Genomic DNA, 13,093 nt, shown 5'->3' on the forward strand with positions numbered 1-13,093 from the left:
GCTTAACCAGTTAAGCTACCCAGGTGCTCCTGTTCACCCTTTTTATAATTCCACAGTCTTGAGGCAAACACTGACCACATCTTTACATGTTCCTAACCATGTGTTATATTTGTCAAAATATCTTGATGCATTTAAATTTACATTACATACATATGTACATACATGTTTATAATAATTGTTTATTTTCTTGCATATATTTTTCATTTCATTCCTTTTTCTTTTTTGTATTTTATGAGTATTTTTACAGTATACTTTTGTTATCAAAAAGCATGATTTAAAAATATGAACAAAAGCTGTTTTTCTATTTATGAAATACCTTTTTTGTATATAATATTTAGTTAATATGGGATTCTGATAAGTGCACACAAAGTGTCCTAAAAAATTACTCTAATCTGTGTGTATTTTTTCTTTAAATGTAAGTTGGATAATAATATATGTTGGAATTTTTTCTTGTTCACTTAGTTTCCTTTTCTTAATCCACTCTTCATTTTTCTGCACTTACCTATGTGTCAAACAGCTGACCTATACTGACTACATAATCTGGTTGTATTGTTATAGTTTGTCATACAGGGTTCTGGTAGGATTTCAAAGATAGGTTGAGGTATTTATTTAATCAGATATGTGGGTTTGGCTTCATGTCTTGATCAAATATCACTGATCTTAACAGAATCCAGGAGGAGTAATGGAAATGATTGGTAAATAGCCAATATCATAATAGTATAAGGGAGGAAAAAAAATTTTCCCTCATCCCTTCTAGGTTTGTAGCTGAGACACCCCTGCCATAAAAAAGAAAGATTAACAGGAGAAAAAAGTTTAATAACATATATACCACCTGTATATGTAGCAGAGACCCTGGAATATTGAGTAACTCCCTGAAATGGCCAAAGCCATCACCTTAAATACCACTTTCAGCTAAAAACAAAAGGTGTTGGGAGTAGGGAGTCAGTTAAGGTGTACAGGAAAAGCACAGTAAACAAGGGTATGGTTGTTAATGCAGATTTAAGGCTTTGTCTTGTCCATTGGTAAGGGCTTTTAGAGATTGAATTATACCCCTTTTACTGGTACAGCAACAAAGACACCCTTACAAATGGTGATTTTTCCTTATAAATTAAATGTCTCTTACAAAAGTGTAACTTCAACTTGGTTTTTAGTTTCTCTCTTGTCTGCTTTTTAAAAAAATAAAAAAATAATCCTTATGCCAATGAGGCATATTTTGTGGTGTCAAATTATGCTCTTCAATAGCATACTGAAAAATATAGAAATAATATCAACACACACACATCCATATATTCAAATAAACAATGTCAGTATTTTTCTGACTCTTAAAACGTTGGTATGTGAATGTGGCCGCATTCCTCTCCACTCCCAATTCCAATTTATCATCTTCTGAGCCAAAGGAGTTTTTGGATCTATAGGTGGCTGAGTATAGGTGTGAATTTTCTGGGAATTTCTCCCTTGGGTTGCTTCCCTAAAATAAAATCAATTTAGGGGGACTTTACAAAGTTTTAAGGCTTCCAGTGAAAAGCAACAGATGGTAGAATGGTGGACTAATGATTGGAAAGTCAACCAAGTCTGATTTATTTCTCCCTATTGTTCTTGTATACCAAGAATTTGAGATAGAACTGAATTTGTTACCTGAGTTTCCCTGCATGTGAGGCTTAGAGAATGCAAGAAAATCAGGAAAAGTTGGGCGACTGCCTCAGTGCTTCAGAAGTGGGGTTACAGCTTGCCTCTCCAGTGCTTAATAATGTGAACTCTGACGTCTGGCTCATCTGATTTTAAAATTTGTCTCTAACTGTTATTGGGTTTGTGACCTTGAATAAGGTATTTATACTTTTCCTGCTACCTTTCCTTATTTATTAACTGGTAAGAATCATATTACTTATCTAGAAGGTTGCTGCAAAGAATCAATATAAGAATCTTTATCAAGAGCCTTAGAATATTCACTGGCACATTGTAAGTACTCAATAATTGTTAGCAATTGTTGTTGTTGCCCAGAAATGCCCTAATCCTTCCCTTGAGTTTTCAGAATTTTTTTATTCCTTTTAAGCCTAACTCCTTGAGACTTGCCCTCTACTACTTGATAACATAGGGAAGTGCATGAAATGTAAGGCTGACATGAAGAAGAACAGAACTAGGACAATTCAAAATTGAGTTCTTGCAAAAGAAGATGCCTGTTGAGGATGGGTAGTTTAAGCCTCAGTTCTGATTTTAGTTGGGAACCAAAAGCAGAAGAACAATAGTGTGAGCTTCTTAAAACTGGGCAAAATTTAAGGCAGAGAGATGACAAAGAAGAAAGAATAGTTGAAGAAATAATGGCCAATGTACACATCCAAGAAGCTCAACAAACTCTGAGATAGCAAAGATGATCCACATTATAATCAACCTGGCAAAAGTCACAGATGAAGTGAGAATCTTGAAAGCATCAAGACAGTCCAACATATACAAGGCATCCTCAGTAAGATTAATAGTTGGTTTCTTCAGAAATCATGGAAGCCAAGACATTGAGAGAACGTATTTAAATTCTAAAAGAAAAAAACCTGTCAACCAAGGATTTCATATCCAGCAAGACAAACTTTCAAAAACCACGGTGAAACTAACACATTCCTAAAAAAGAAAAACAAATGGAGTTTGTTACTAGAACACTTCCCATACCAGAAATGCAGAAGGGAATCCTCCAAGGTGAAATGAAGACTCTAGACAGTAACTCAAAGCCATATGAAAAAATAAAGAGCAAGGATAAAGGTAGCTACATAGATATAAATGCCAGAAGTAGTTTGTTTTGTAACTCCATTTGTTTCCTATATGATTTAAAAGGCAAGTACAGAAACAGTAATTCATTTGGCACATAATGCTTGATGATGTAATTTGTGAAAATAAGATAAAAGTTGTTGAAACTGTAAATGAGCAGTTTTGTGTAGTATAAAAACTGTTATTTAATCAAAATGATGGTTATACTGTTAAGATATTAATTGTATTCCCCAGGATAACCATTAAGGAAAACATTTAAAATATACAGCAAAGGAAATGAGAAAGGAACAGAAATGCTGCACTGGAAAAAATCAATCACAAAAGAAGGTACTAACTGAGGAATTGAGAACAAATATTTATAAGACCTATAGAGAAAAAATAGCAAAATGGCAGTAGTCTTTTCTCACCAGTATTAACTTTAAATGTAAATAGATTAAAATCTGCAATTCAAAGACAGAGATTGGGAGAATGGATTTAAGAAAATATGATCCAATTATTTGGTGTCTAAAAGAGACTCCCTTTACATCTAGTTTGCACGTAGGTTAAGAATAAAATGATGAATAAACATATTCTATGAAAATAGAGATAATGCCTGATATAATACACATTTAAACATCAATTCCTTCAAGAGGCAAAGAAGGACATTATGTATTGGTAAAGTTTCAGTATATCAAGATGGAACAATTATAAACATCTGCACTTCACAAGTGTCCCAAAATATATGAACCGAGAACTGAACCAAACCAAGAGGAAAAATAAGAGTTCTACAGACTAGATGGACTTCAATACACACTTTAAATAAGGGATAAAACAACTAGGCTAAAGACAATTATGGAACTAGAGAATGTGAATATTTCTAAGTACACATGGAGTATTCTCCAGGATAGATGGAATGTTAGACCAGAATACAAATCTCAAAAAATTTAAAAAGATTAAAATCATATAAAGTGTCTTCTCTGACTACAGTGGAATGAAACTATAAGTTAATAACATAAGAAATACTGGAAAAGTCACTGCATAAGTGTTTTCCAGAGAAAAACATATACACACATATATATAATGTACTATATTTTACATATATAGTTACATTTACATATTAGATATTATGTATTATATATGTAACATAGTTATTACATACTATAGTGTATATAATATATAGTATATAATAGTATGTATTATATATAGCATAACGGTATATATGTTATATCATATTTATTATATATTACATATTATATATAATACATAGCATAGTATGTAGTATATATAAAACATAACATAAAATTGCATATATTATAGTACATATATATTACACATATACAGTATATAGTATACACTACATATTATAAGTAACATATAGCATAGTATATAGCATATTGTATATGATGTACAGTATACAATATGGAAATATATGATATAATCAATGTATTTATTAAAATATATGTATAATGCCTCATAAATTACATATATTATTCCACAAATTCTTTCAATTTGAAATTGAAATCTGGAAAAGAGAAGATACCCAATGATGGTAGGTGTCCCAGAACTCAGTTTGATATCTAATGGAAACTGAAAGCAAAACGCTAAGATGCTGTTTCTGAGCAGGTTTCCTCAAACTGAGCAAAATACAAGGCAGCCATATTTTCCGGTGTCTTTGCGTCTCCACGGTGTTTTTTCAAACTCGAAAGGGCGGGAGGACAACGTCTCCAAGCGGGGTTATTTGGCTTTTCTGAGACAATACTGCCATCCTGCGGAAATAGTTTGATCAGTCCCAAGCCCTGAACGGTTCCTCCCTGCATGGGCTCGCCACTGAGGGATTTCAGGCCAGTGGGAGGCTGGACGGGTTCTGGACCCAAGCCTGGCCTCCCTACCTCTTTTCTCTGTGGCCTGGCAGGAGAAAGGGACCAAGTCAGGGTCTTGGTGTAGCATCGGCTAGGTTTAGAGGCCAGCCAGCACCCTGCCAGCGGCCACCAGGAAGTCCAAGCACAGGAAGTATGGAGGCGGGGCTTGACTCGGTTGCCTAACTGTGTGGGCTGGGACTTCAGCCAAGTGCAGGCCTTGGGGGCATGTCTTGAGAATTTGCACTTTGGGGGTTTAGACAGGCTGGCTAGCCTGGTGTTGTAGGCCCGGGCTCATTATGACAGCAGTGGCAGAGCACAGTGCACAGGCCACTGCCAGGTACCATATGTAGTCAATGCCATTGATGGAGCTGAGGCACACCAGAGGTGTAGTGTAAGACTTGTCTGGAGCAAGATGGGCCTGTATAGAAGCAGTGGGGGGACACTGACATGCCAGTGTGGGGCAGAGCATCTTCTAGGAGACTGGAGTTGCTCGAGTGGATGAAAACCAGAAGTGTAATGGGAGGCCTTGAGGGATTCTCAGAGCCCACCAGCTAGCAGTTCCCGTGGCTCTGCAGGCTAATTGTGAGTGAGGTCCAGGGTTAATTCCTTTCTCCCGACAGGACTCTGATGGCATGTCAGCTCTTGCAAGGAGAGCAGAGAGGTGGTGATTTTTGTTCGGTATTCCCCTGAGGAGGATGGCATTATTTAGGCCTGAGGAAACCATTCTTCACCTCATATTAGTGTTCTTCTCTGTGCCAGCTTCGTACATAGTTCCTGATGGATTCCTCAGTGACCTTATAAGTTATGCACCCTTTTGGTATGGAGACCTCCAGATACCTCATCCTCATAATTGTAAAATTGAGAAGGGTGGCTAAAATTTCATATGTGCCTCTCTCCTTGTATTCTTACTCTCTATTATGTCAGTATCTGAATTCTTAAAGAAAGGAAATAATGTTGGTCTGGTGCTCTGCTGTGACGTTCCAGTGGTTCAAGATATGTTTTAGGTATGGACTTTCCTGGACTCTGATGGTCCAGGCAAACATTCCACTTTGAAAGACAGGCTTCTATCAGTACTGAAGAAAACTAGTGTTTGTGGAGTGCCTGGGTGACTCAGATGGTTAAGCGTCGGACTCTTGATTTCAGCTCAGGTCATGATCTCACTATTCGTGAGTTCGAGCCCTGCCTCAAGTGCTCTGTGCTGACAGCATGGAACCTGCTTGAGATTCTCTCTCTCTCTCAAAATAAACAAACAAACTAGTTTTTGTTATATCCTCACCTGTGCCTAGCTCTCTTGTAGCATGGTCGTGGTCGAGTTCACTGATGGTGTGTAGACATTTTTGCCATTGGCTGCGATAAGTTCCTTGGAGATTCTTTGGGGAAACTTGCCTCATTTTTGTGAGTGAGAGAAATGACCTCTACCCTTCTATTTCACCCACAAAGTATAGACCAGATGAGTTGTGCTGTGTCCTATGGAGTAGTCGACATAACTACTTTATTAAATACATAAAAGTGTACAGCCTTATGTATGGAGATAACATCCTATATCTAAAGCTAAACATGTAGTTTCTTTTCCTTGTGGAATTCTTTAGGTTCAATACTCTTGTGTTCATATCTTGCCGACTGTCTTTAATAAAACCATGTGCCTGGCAGTGGTTGCAAGCCTAAGGCAATCACACTTATCCAAGTCCAAGTGGTAGAGCCAAGGAATTTTGTTGACATGTCCTTTGTAAGCAAGGATAGTGTGTGTGTGTTTGGGGGGGGGGGGGCAGGGAAGGTTCAATGAGCCCATCATTCTGGTTGTTTATGGATCAATTCGTCTGAGCTCTATCAGGTATTCTCCTCAGCCTTCATGAAGACTGAATTCCATTGTCTTTGTCCTGATAGAGACATTTCCTGTTATTAGGGAGAAAAGCAAGATGTTGGACTTTAAGGATCAAAACATAAGTTTTCTCACACCAGGTAAGAGAAATGGTAAAACAAATTGTGTTTTATCCTACTTCTAACATATGTGAAAAATTTAAGCCAAACATGCACAGATTTATGTATTCTAGAAAGCCAATATTCCCATTTGGATATATGCTTAAAAATTTGAACAAAACAACTAAAAGCGTCTTCTTTTTTAAAGTAATTTTTTGGGGGTATACAAGTTTTACATATATATAGTGAAGGCTTAAAATGTTGACAAACAAGGCTTAGTTTTTGATAATATTCATTGTAATCTTATATTTTGTATAAAGACACACTGTACTATCTACATGATGGAATGTTTAAATATTTTGTTTTTTATAGTCAAGGAGACTAAATGCTTCTAATAAATTATTACTTAACATAAAATCCAATCCTCTAAAGTATATTTAATGACATTTAAGTAGCTTCTCTGTGTAAGATCTAAGAGAAATGAGAGAAGGAAGAATCTTAAACCACAAGGAAATTTCACATAAATGATGTTTTCTGAAATCTGTAAGAAATAAAATTTTCACACACATACACACCTGCTGCAACCCCTACATAAATACAAGTAGACAATCAGAATTCAGTAAATACAAATAGTTAAGGAAAAATAAAATAAAAACAGGGAGGCAAACCATAAGAGACTCTTAAATACAGAGAACAAACTGAAGGTTGCTGGAGGGGAGGGGGATGTGGGGATGGGCTAAACGGGTGATGGGCACTTGTTGGGATGGGCACTGGGTGTTATATGTAAGTGATGAATCACTAAATTCTACTCCTGAAACCTGTACTACACTGTATATTAACTAACTTGAATTTAAATTAAAAAATTAAATAAAAATAGTTATTGAGCTTCTGTGATAGGGAATATTCCTTGCTTACCTTTTTATAATTGTTCAATTTTGCATTTCTTTGCTAGAGTTTATATTTAGGATTTCAGCAACAGTAAAGAAATGTTTTGAGATTTAGTAAGAGAGCACTATCAGTTATCTCATGAATAGTTTATGCCATTGGAAATTTCCCATTACCTAATAATTGTGTGAAATATCCACGCACTGAATTTTACCTGTAGTGTGACCAGATGGCATTGAAGAAAGATCTGATGTGATTGTCCACGTATGTGTGTGTTTGTGTGTTTGAACAGTCCTTTGAGCAAATAGGGGAGTGTATTGATGAGCCTTTAACTAGTTAGTTAAATGGTGTCAGCTTTTGTGAGCAATCATATATAATATTTGTATGTATGTATCTATCAAGTTGCTAATGTTGGTTGCCCCAGGAGAGTGAGATGTGTGATCAAGGATTTCTATTTATCCTTCAAATATTTATGAATTCTAAGAGCGTTTTCAGGAAGCTGTCACATGAAGAATTTGAAGAATGCTTGATGACACAAGAAAGTGCTGCGTTCTAATGTTAAATGATGAAACTGTGAGACAAAACCCTGCATAACTTATGACTGAAATTTATACACATGTAAGTACAGGTATCATGCCATGTGGAGCAGTGTATCGTGTCCAGTGATGTGAACTATCTGGGCTTTCCTCGATAACTCTTCCAAACACTTGTCACTATATTCAACATGAGACTAGAAAATGGAGGGCTGCGTGGTTGCCTGGGTACAAAGCCAGGTCAGAGACTGCTTGGGTTTGTGAATTGGCAGCTGGGGTTGGTCTACAGTCTTCAGGTAGTTTCTTCCGACTTTTCTGCCTGGATCCATTTATCACTTGAGGAAGATGATCTGATGCCATGTGAAAAGACAAGTAACATTGAATGAAGAAAAGCTGATGCACAATAGACTAGTTTCAGTGGAAATTTAATACCTGAAAAACAAGATGCCTGATGAAGGTGAGTAGTTTTATTTCAGATAGAAATGAAAAGCAAGTGCAGTGGTGTGAGCAGTCCCTTGAGGGGGCAAAACGCAAGGCTGCCATGCTTTTTGGCGTCTTTGTCTCTTTCTCTTTGGCGTTTTTTAAGACTCAACGGGGGGCGGGAGAAGAGGGCACCAGGACAAGGCTTGTGGGCATATCTGGAGCACTACTGCCATCGTGAGGAAATAGTTTCAAAACACCCTAAGTTGTTACAGCTTTCTTTGTGAGGCCTACTAGTTGGCTGGAGCAACTGTTGACACTGAAGCTTTCAGGTGCACCCAATTCGTTGGAGACCCATTGCTTGGAACTAGGAAGATCTAGGAGTTGAACCAACCAGTCAGGCAAAGAAGGTTTAGTTGTTTTTCTACTGGAGCAGACGGGCATAAACAGATGAGCACCAAAGCAGTGAAAAGAATCGAAGATTAATCTACATTTTAAAAGTCCTTGTCTGTTGGAGGTGGCATTACCTGTGCTCTTGTTTCATTCACTTCATAAATGGCTTTTATAGCAGGTATATTATAAAGAAGTGTGATTGTTTCTAGAAGTGTAAAACCAGGTGGCAAATGTGACATCAATGAAAATGGTGGAATTGGAAACTTGAGTTCTGTATCCTTCCACAAAAGCAACTGAAAACACTCAACAAGCTAGAAGTAGAAGGGAATTTCCTCTACATGATAAGGGACATTTGTGAAAAACCCACAGCTGATAGTATCCTCAGAGATAGAAGACGAAAATAGTGAAAGACTTCACTTCTAAGATCAGGAACAAGTTAAGAATGCCCACTGTTGCCAATTCTGTTGAACATTGTACTAGAAGGTGTATCCAGGAAAATTAGGCAGAATATCTACAAGAAATACAAATTAGAAAGGAAGAAGTAAAATTATCTCTGTTCACAATAACTTAACTATATATAAAGAAAATCCTAAGAAATCCACAAAAATAATATAGGTACTAATTAATGAATTCAGCAAGTACTACAGGGTAGAAAAGCAACTCGCAGAAATCAATGTACAATCTGAAAATGAAATTAAGAAAATTCTGTTCACAGTAACATCAGAATGAATAATATACTTAGGACAATATTTGACTAAAGAGATGAAAAACTTGTACATTAAAAATTGCCAAAGGAATTAAAGATGGCCTAAATACATATCCTTTGTTTATAGGTTGGAAGATTAAATATTGTTAAGGCAGCAGTACCACCCAAAGAGATCTATAGGTTCAATATAATCTCTATCATTATCCCAGCAACTGGTTTTGCAGAAAATGTGTATGGAATTGCATAAAACTTCTGTAGCCAAAACAATCTTGATTATGGAAAAACCAAGCTGGAGGTGGCCCTTCCATATTTCAAAAATTATTACAAAGCTACTGTAATGAAAGCAGTGTGGTACTCAAATAAGAATGGACACATGAGAGTACCTGGCTGGCTCAGTCAGAAGAGCATTTGACTGTTGATCTCAGGGTTGTGAGTTCAAGCCCCACGTGGGGTGTAGAGATAACTTAAATAAAACATGAAAAATAGACACATGGATCAATAAAAAGATTGAGAGCACAGAACAACCCCATACACTATGGTCATTGATTTTCAACAAAGGTGTCAAGGTCATTCAATGGGCAAAGAACAGTCTCTAACAAATGGTGCTGAGACAACTGGATGTCCATATAGAGAAGAATTATTTAGACCCCTCCTTCACACCATATGCAGAAATTAACTCTACATGGGTGAAAGTTCTAAAAGTAAAAAGTGAAAGTATAAAACTTTAGAGGAAAATATAACAGCAAATCTTCATGACCATGAATTGATAATGGTTTCATAGATATGCCACCAGAAACACAGGCAACAAAATAAAAAATAAATGAACTTCATCAAAATTAAAAAAACTTGTGCATCAAAAGACACCATGAAGACAGTAAAAAGACTATGTGCAGTATGGGAAAAATATTAGTAAATCATTAGTAAATCATTTATCTGACAAAGTTCTAATATCCATATATAAGGAACTTTTACAGCTTAACAAAAAGACAAATAATTAAAAAGAACAGGTAAAGGACTTGAGTATACATTTTTCCAAAGAAGATAGATGAATGGCCAAAAAGCACATGAAAAGATGCATGAACATACTCAAGATAGAAATGTAATTAAATTAAAACCACCAAGTGATACCACTTCATGGCTAGTAGAATGGCTACAATAATAACAATAAAAAAACTTACAAGTATTGGTGAGGATGTGGAGAAATTGGAACCCTCATACAGTGGTCGAGGGAATGCAAAATGTGCAGCAGCTATGGAAAAAGGTTGGCAGTGCTTAAATTTAAACAGAATTACCATAGGGCACAAAATTCTTTCAAAAATTTTACTATCACAACTTTGCGTCCGAAGGCAAGATCCTTTCATTTGAAGATAATAAGAATTTCAGGTTAACTATGAAAATAAAAGACTATTTGGAGTTCTTTTAGAGTTTACAAACTGCAATAAACCAAATTAAAGTAAATATTTAATTAAATCTGAGTCTAGTTCCAAACAATGCAAGTTTAGAAAAAGTTCCAAAAAAAAAAAAAAAAGCCTAATTTTAAGATGATCCTTAATCATAGGTCACTCACCCAGGGATATTGCTAAATGTGTGACAGACAAGTAAAGCAGAAAGGCTAAACAAAACAAAACAAAACAAAACAAAAAAACAATTACCATATGACCCAGCAATTCCACTCCTAGGTATATACCCAGAATAATTGAAAACAAGTACATGTATACACATGTTCATAGCAGCCTATTCACAACAGCCAAAATGTGGACTCAAGCAATGTGACACACACATATAATAGATATTATTCTGCCATAAAAAGAAATGAAGTATTGAAGATGTTACTACATGGATCTTGAAAACATTATGCTAAGGAAAAAAGGAAAGCCACAAAAAGGCACATATGGTACAATTCCATTTATATGAAATAACCAGAGTAGGTAATTTTGGAGAGGCAATAAGCAGATTAGTGTTTGCCAGGGGCTGAGCAGAAAAGGGAATGGAAAAAGACTATTTAATGGGTCTTGGGTTTCCTTTCAGGGTAATGAAAATGATTTGGAAGGAGATAGAGATAATACTTGCACAGCATTGTTAATGTAATAAATGCATTGAATTATACCCACTAAAATGGTATAATGCATGAATTTTACCTCCATTTTAAAAAATGGCGGGGCGCCTGGGTGGCGCAGTCGGTTGAGCGTCCGACTTCAGCCAGGTCACGATCTCGCGGTCCGTGAGTTCGAGCCCCGCGTCAGGCTCTGGGCTGATGGCTCGGAGCCTGGAGCCTGTTTCCGATTCTGTGTCTCCCTCTCTCTCTGCCCCTCCCCCGTTCATGCTCTGTCTCTCTCTGTCCCAAAAATAAATAAAAAACGTTGAAAAAAAAAAAATTTAAAAAAAAAAATAAAAAAAAAAAATAAATAAAAAATGGCAATATTTTTAAACATGTCAGTATTCCAAAGAATTATTAATGATATTTGAAAAACATTCAGGCATAATAAAGAACACTTGTTTTAACAATTATTGTACTGGGGAATTTAAACAGTATTTTATAAACGTACAGATCCTTTTGTAGTTCATAAGCATGATGATTGGGTGTTCACGCCGTTGTGTGACATGTGCCACCTTAAACCTTGCTCTGACATCAGCACATTACCCGTCTGATTTAAAAAAAAAAAGTACATATTATATGTGCATAAGGAAAGGATGATAATAAATGGCAAAGACATTTTGAAAGTGATTATTTCTTCTCACTGATGGTCCATATACCATATATTTTTGATTATAATTTTTAAATCTGTTCTAGAATAAAATTCAAGAAAATTCAAGCACCCAAAAATATACATTGATATATTGATGAAATGATATAAGGTGGTACTAAAGACTTTGTGCAAAAGTACAAATAAGTTCTGTGTCTCAGTTACTAATGAGGAAATACCATAAGACTAATAATCCTTAAGCAAAAAATAGTGACAAACATACACAGTAAAGTCATAGGAAATTGTCTTAAGGCCATTTAATGGCATAGAAAATGCTTGTTTCCCAATGATACACGATGACACCATTAGACAAAATCATGTGTCCCATTTGGAATTTATAGTAATTTAAGTATGTGTCACTCCTAGTAGGTATTGTCTGGTATTCAGGCTTGAGAGCTTTCTGGACCTTACCCGTAGAGCTCCACCAAATGGCTACCTCCAACTCAACACACAGGCCTAATACTTGCAGACCCTGGGAAAGTCGGGAAGTGAGATAATAACCACTGGGCCTATTGCCTAGGTTTGCTCTTCTTCAAGCCCTTAAGTATAATCATTTTCTTTTGCCCCCTGATACCATCCCCCCAAAATTGATAGCCTGAGAAAATGCTAGAGATACAATACTGAGTAAAGAGCAGATGTAGGAAACGTTATCAGGTAGAAACCAAACTCTGGAAAAGAGAAATGCCAGACAAGAGTAGGTGTCTCAGAACTCAGTTTGATATCTAATGGAAACTGAAAGCAAAACGCTAAGATGCTGTTTCTGAGCAGGTTTCCTCAAACTGAGCAAAATACAAGGCAGCCATATTTTCCGGTGTCTTTGCGTCTCCACGGTGTTTTTTCAAACTCGAAAGGGCGGGAGGACAACGTCTCCAAGCGGGGTTATTTGGCTTTTCTGAGACAATACTG

At 36.3% G+C, this 13,093-nt stretch overlaps 1 non-coding gene across 1 annotated transcript; it reads left to right on the forward strand.

Annotated features, from left to right (window-relative positions):
• Positions 1-11,991: 11,991 nt before the first annotated feature.
• Positions 11,992-12,094, forward strand: LOC145714790 (small nucleolar RNA U13). The gene has a single exon (XR_014136996.1). It is a non-coding gene; the product is annotated as a small nucleolar RNA U13 (small nucleolar RNA).
• Positions 12,095-13,093: the final 999 nt, after the last annotated feature.

The sequence above is a fragment of the Panthera onca genome, chromosome X (genome assembly GCF_046562875.1).
Source record: "Panthera onca isolate mPanOnc1 chromosome X, mPanOnc1 haplotype 2, whole genome shotgun sequence".
Classification (NCBI taxonomy): Eukaryota; Metazoa; Chordata; class Mammalia; order Carnivora; family Felidae; genus Panthera; species Panthera onca.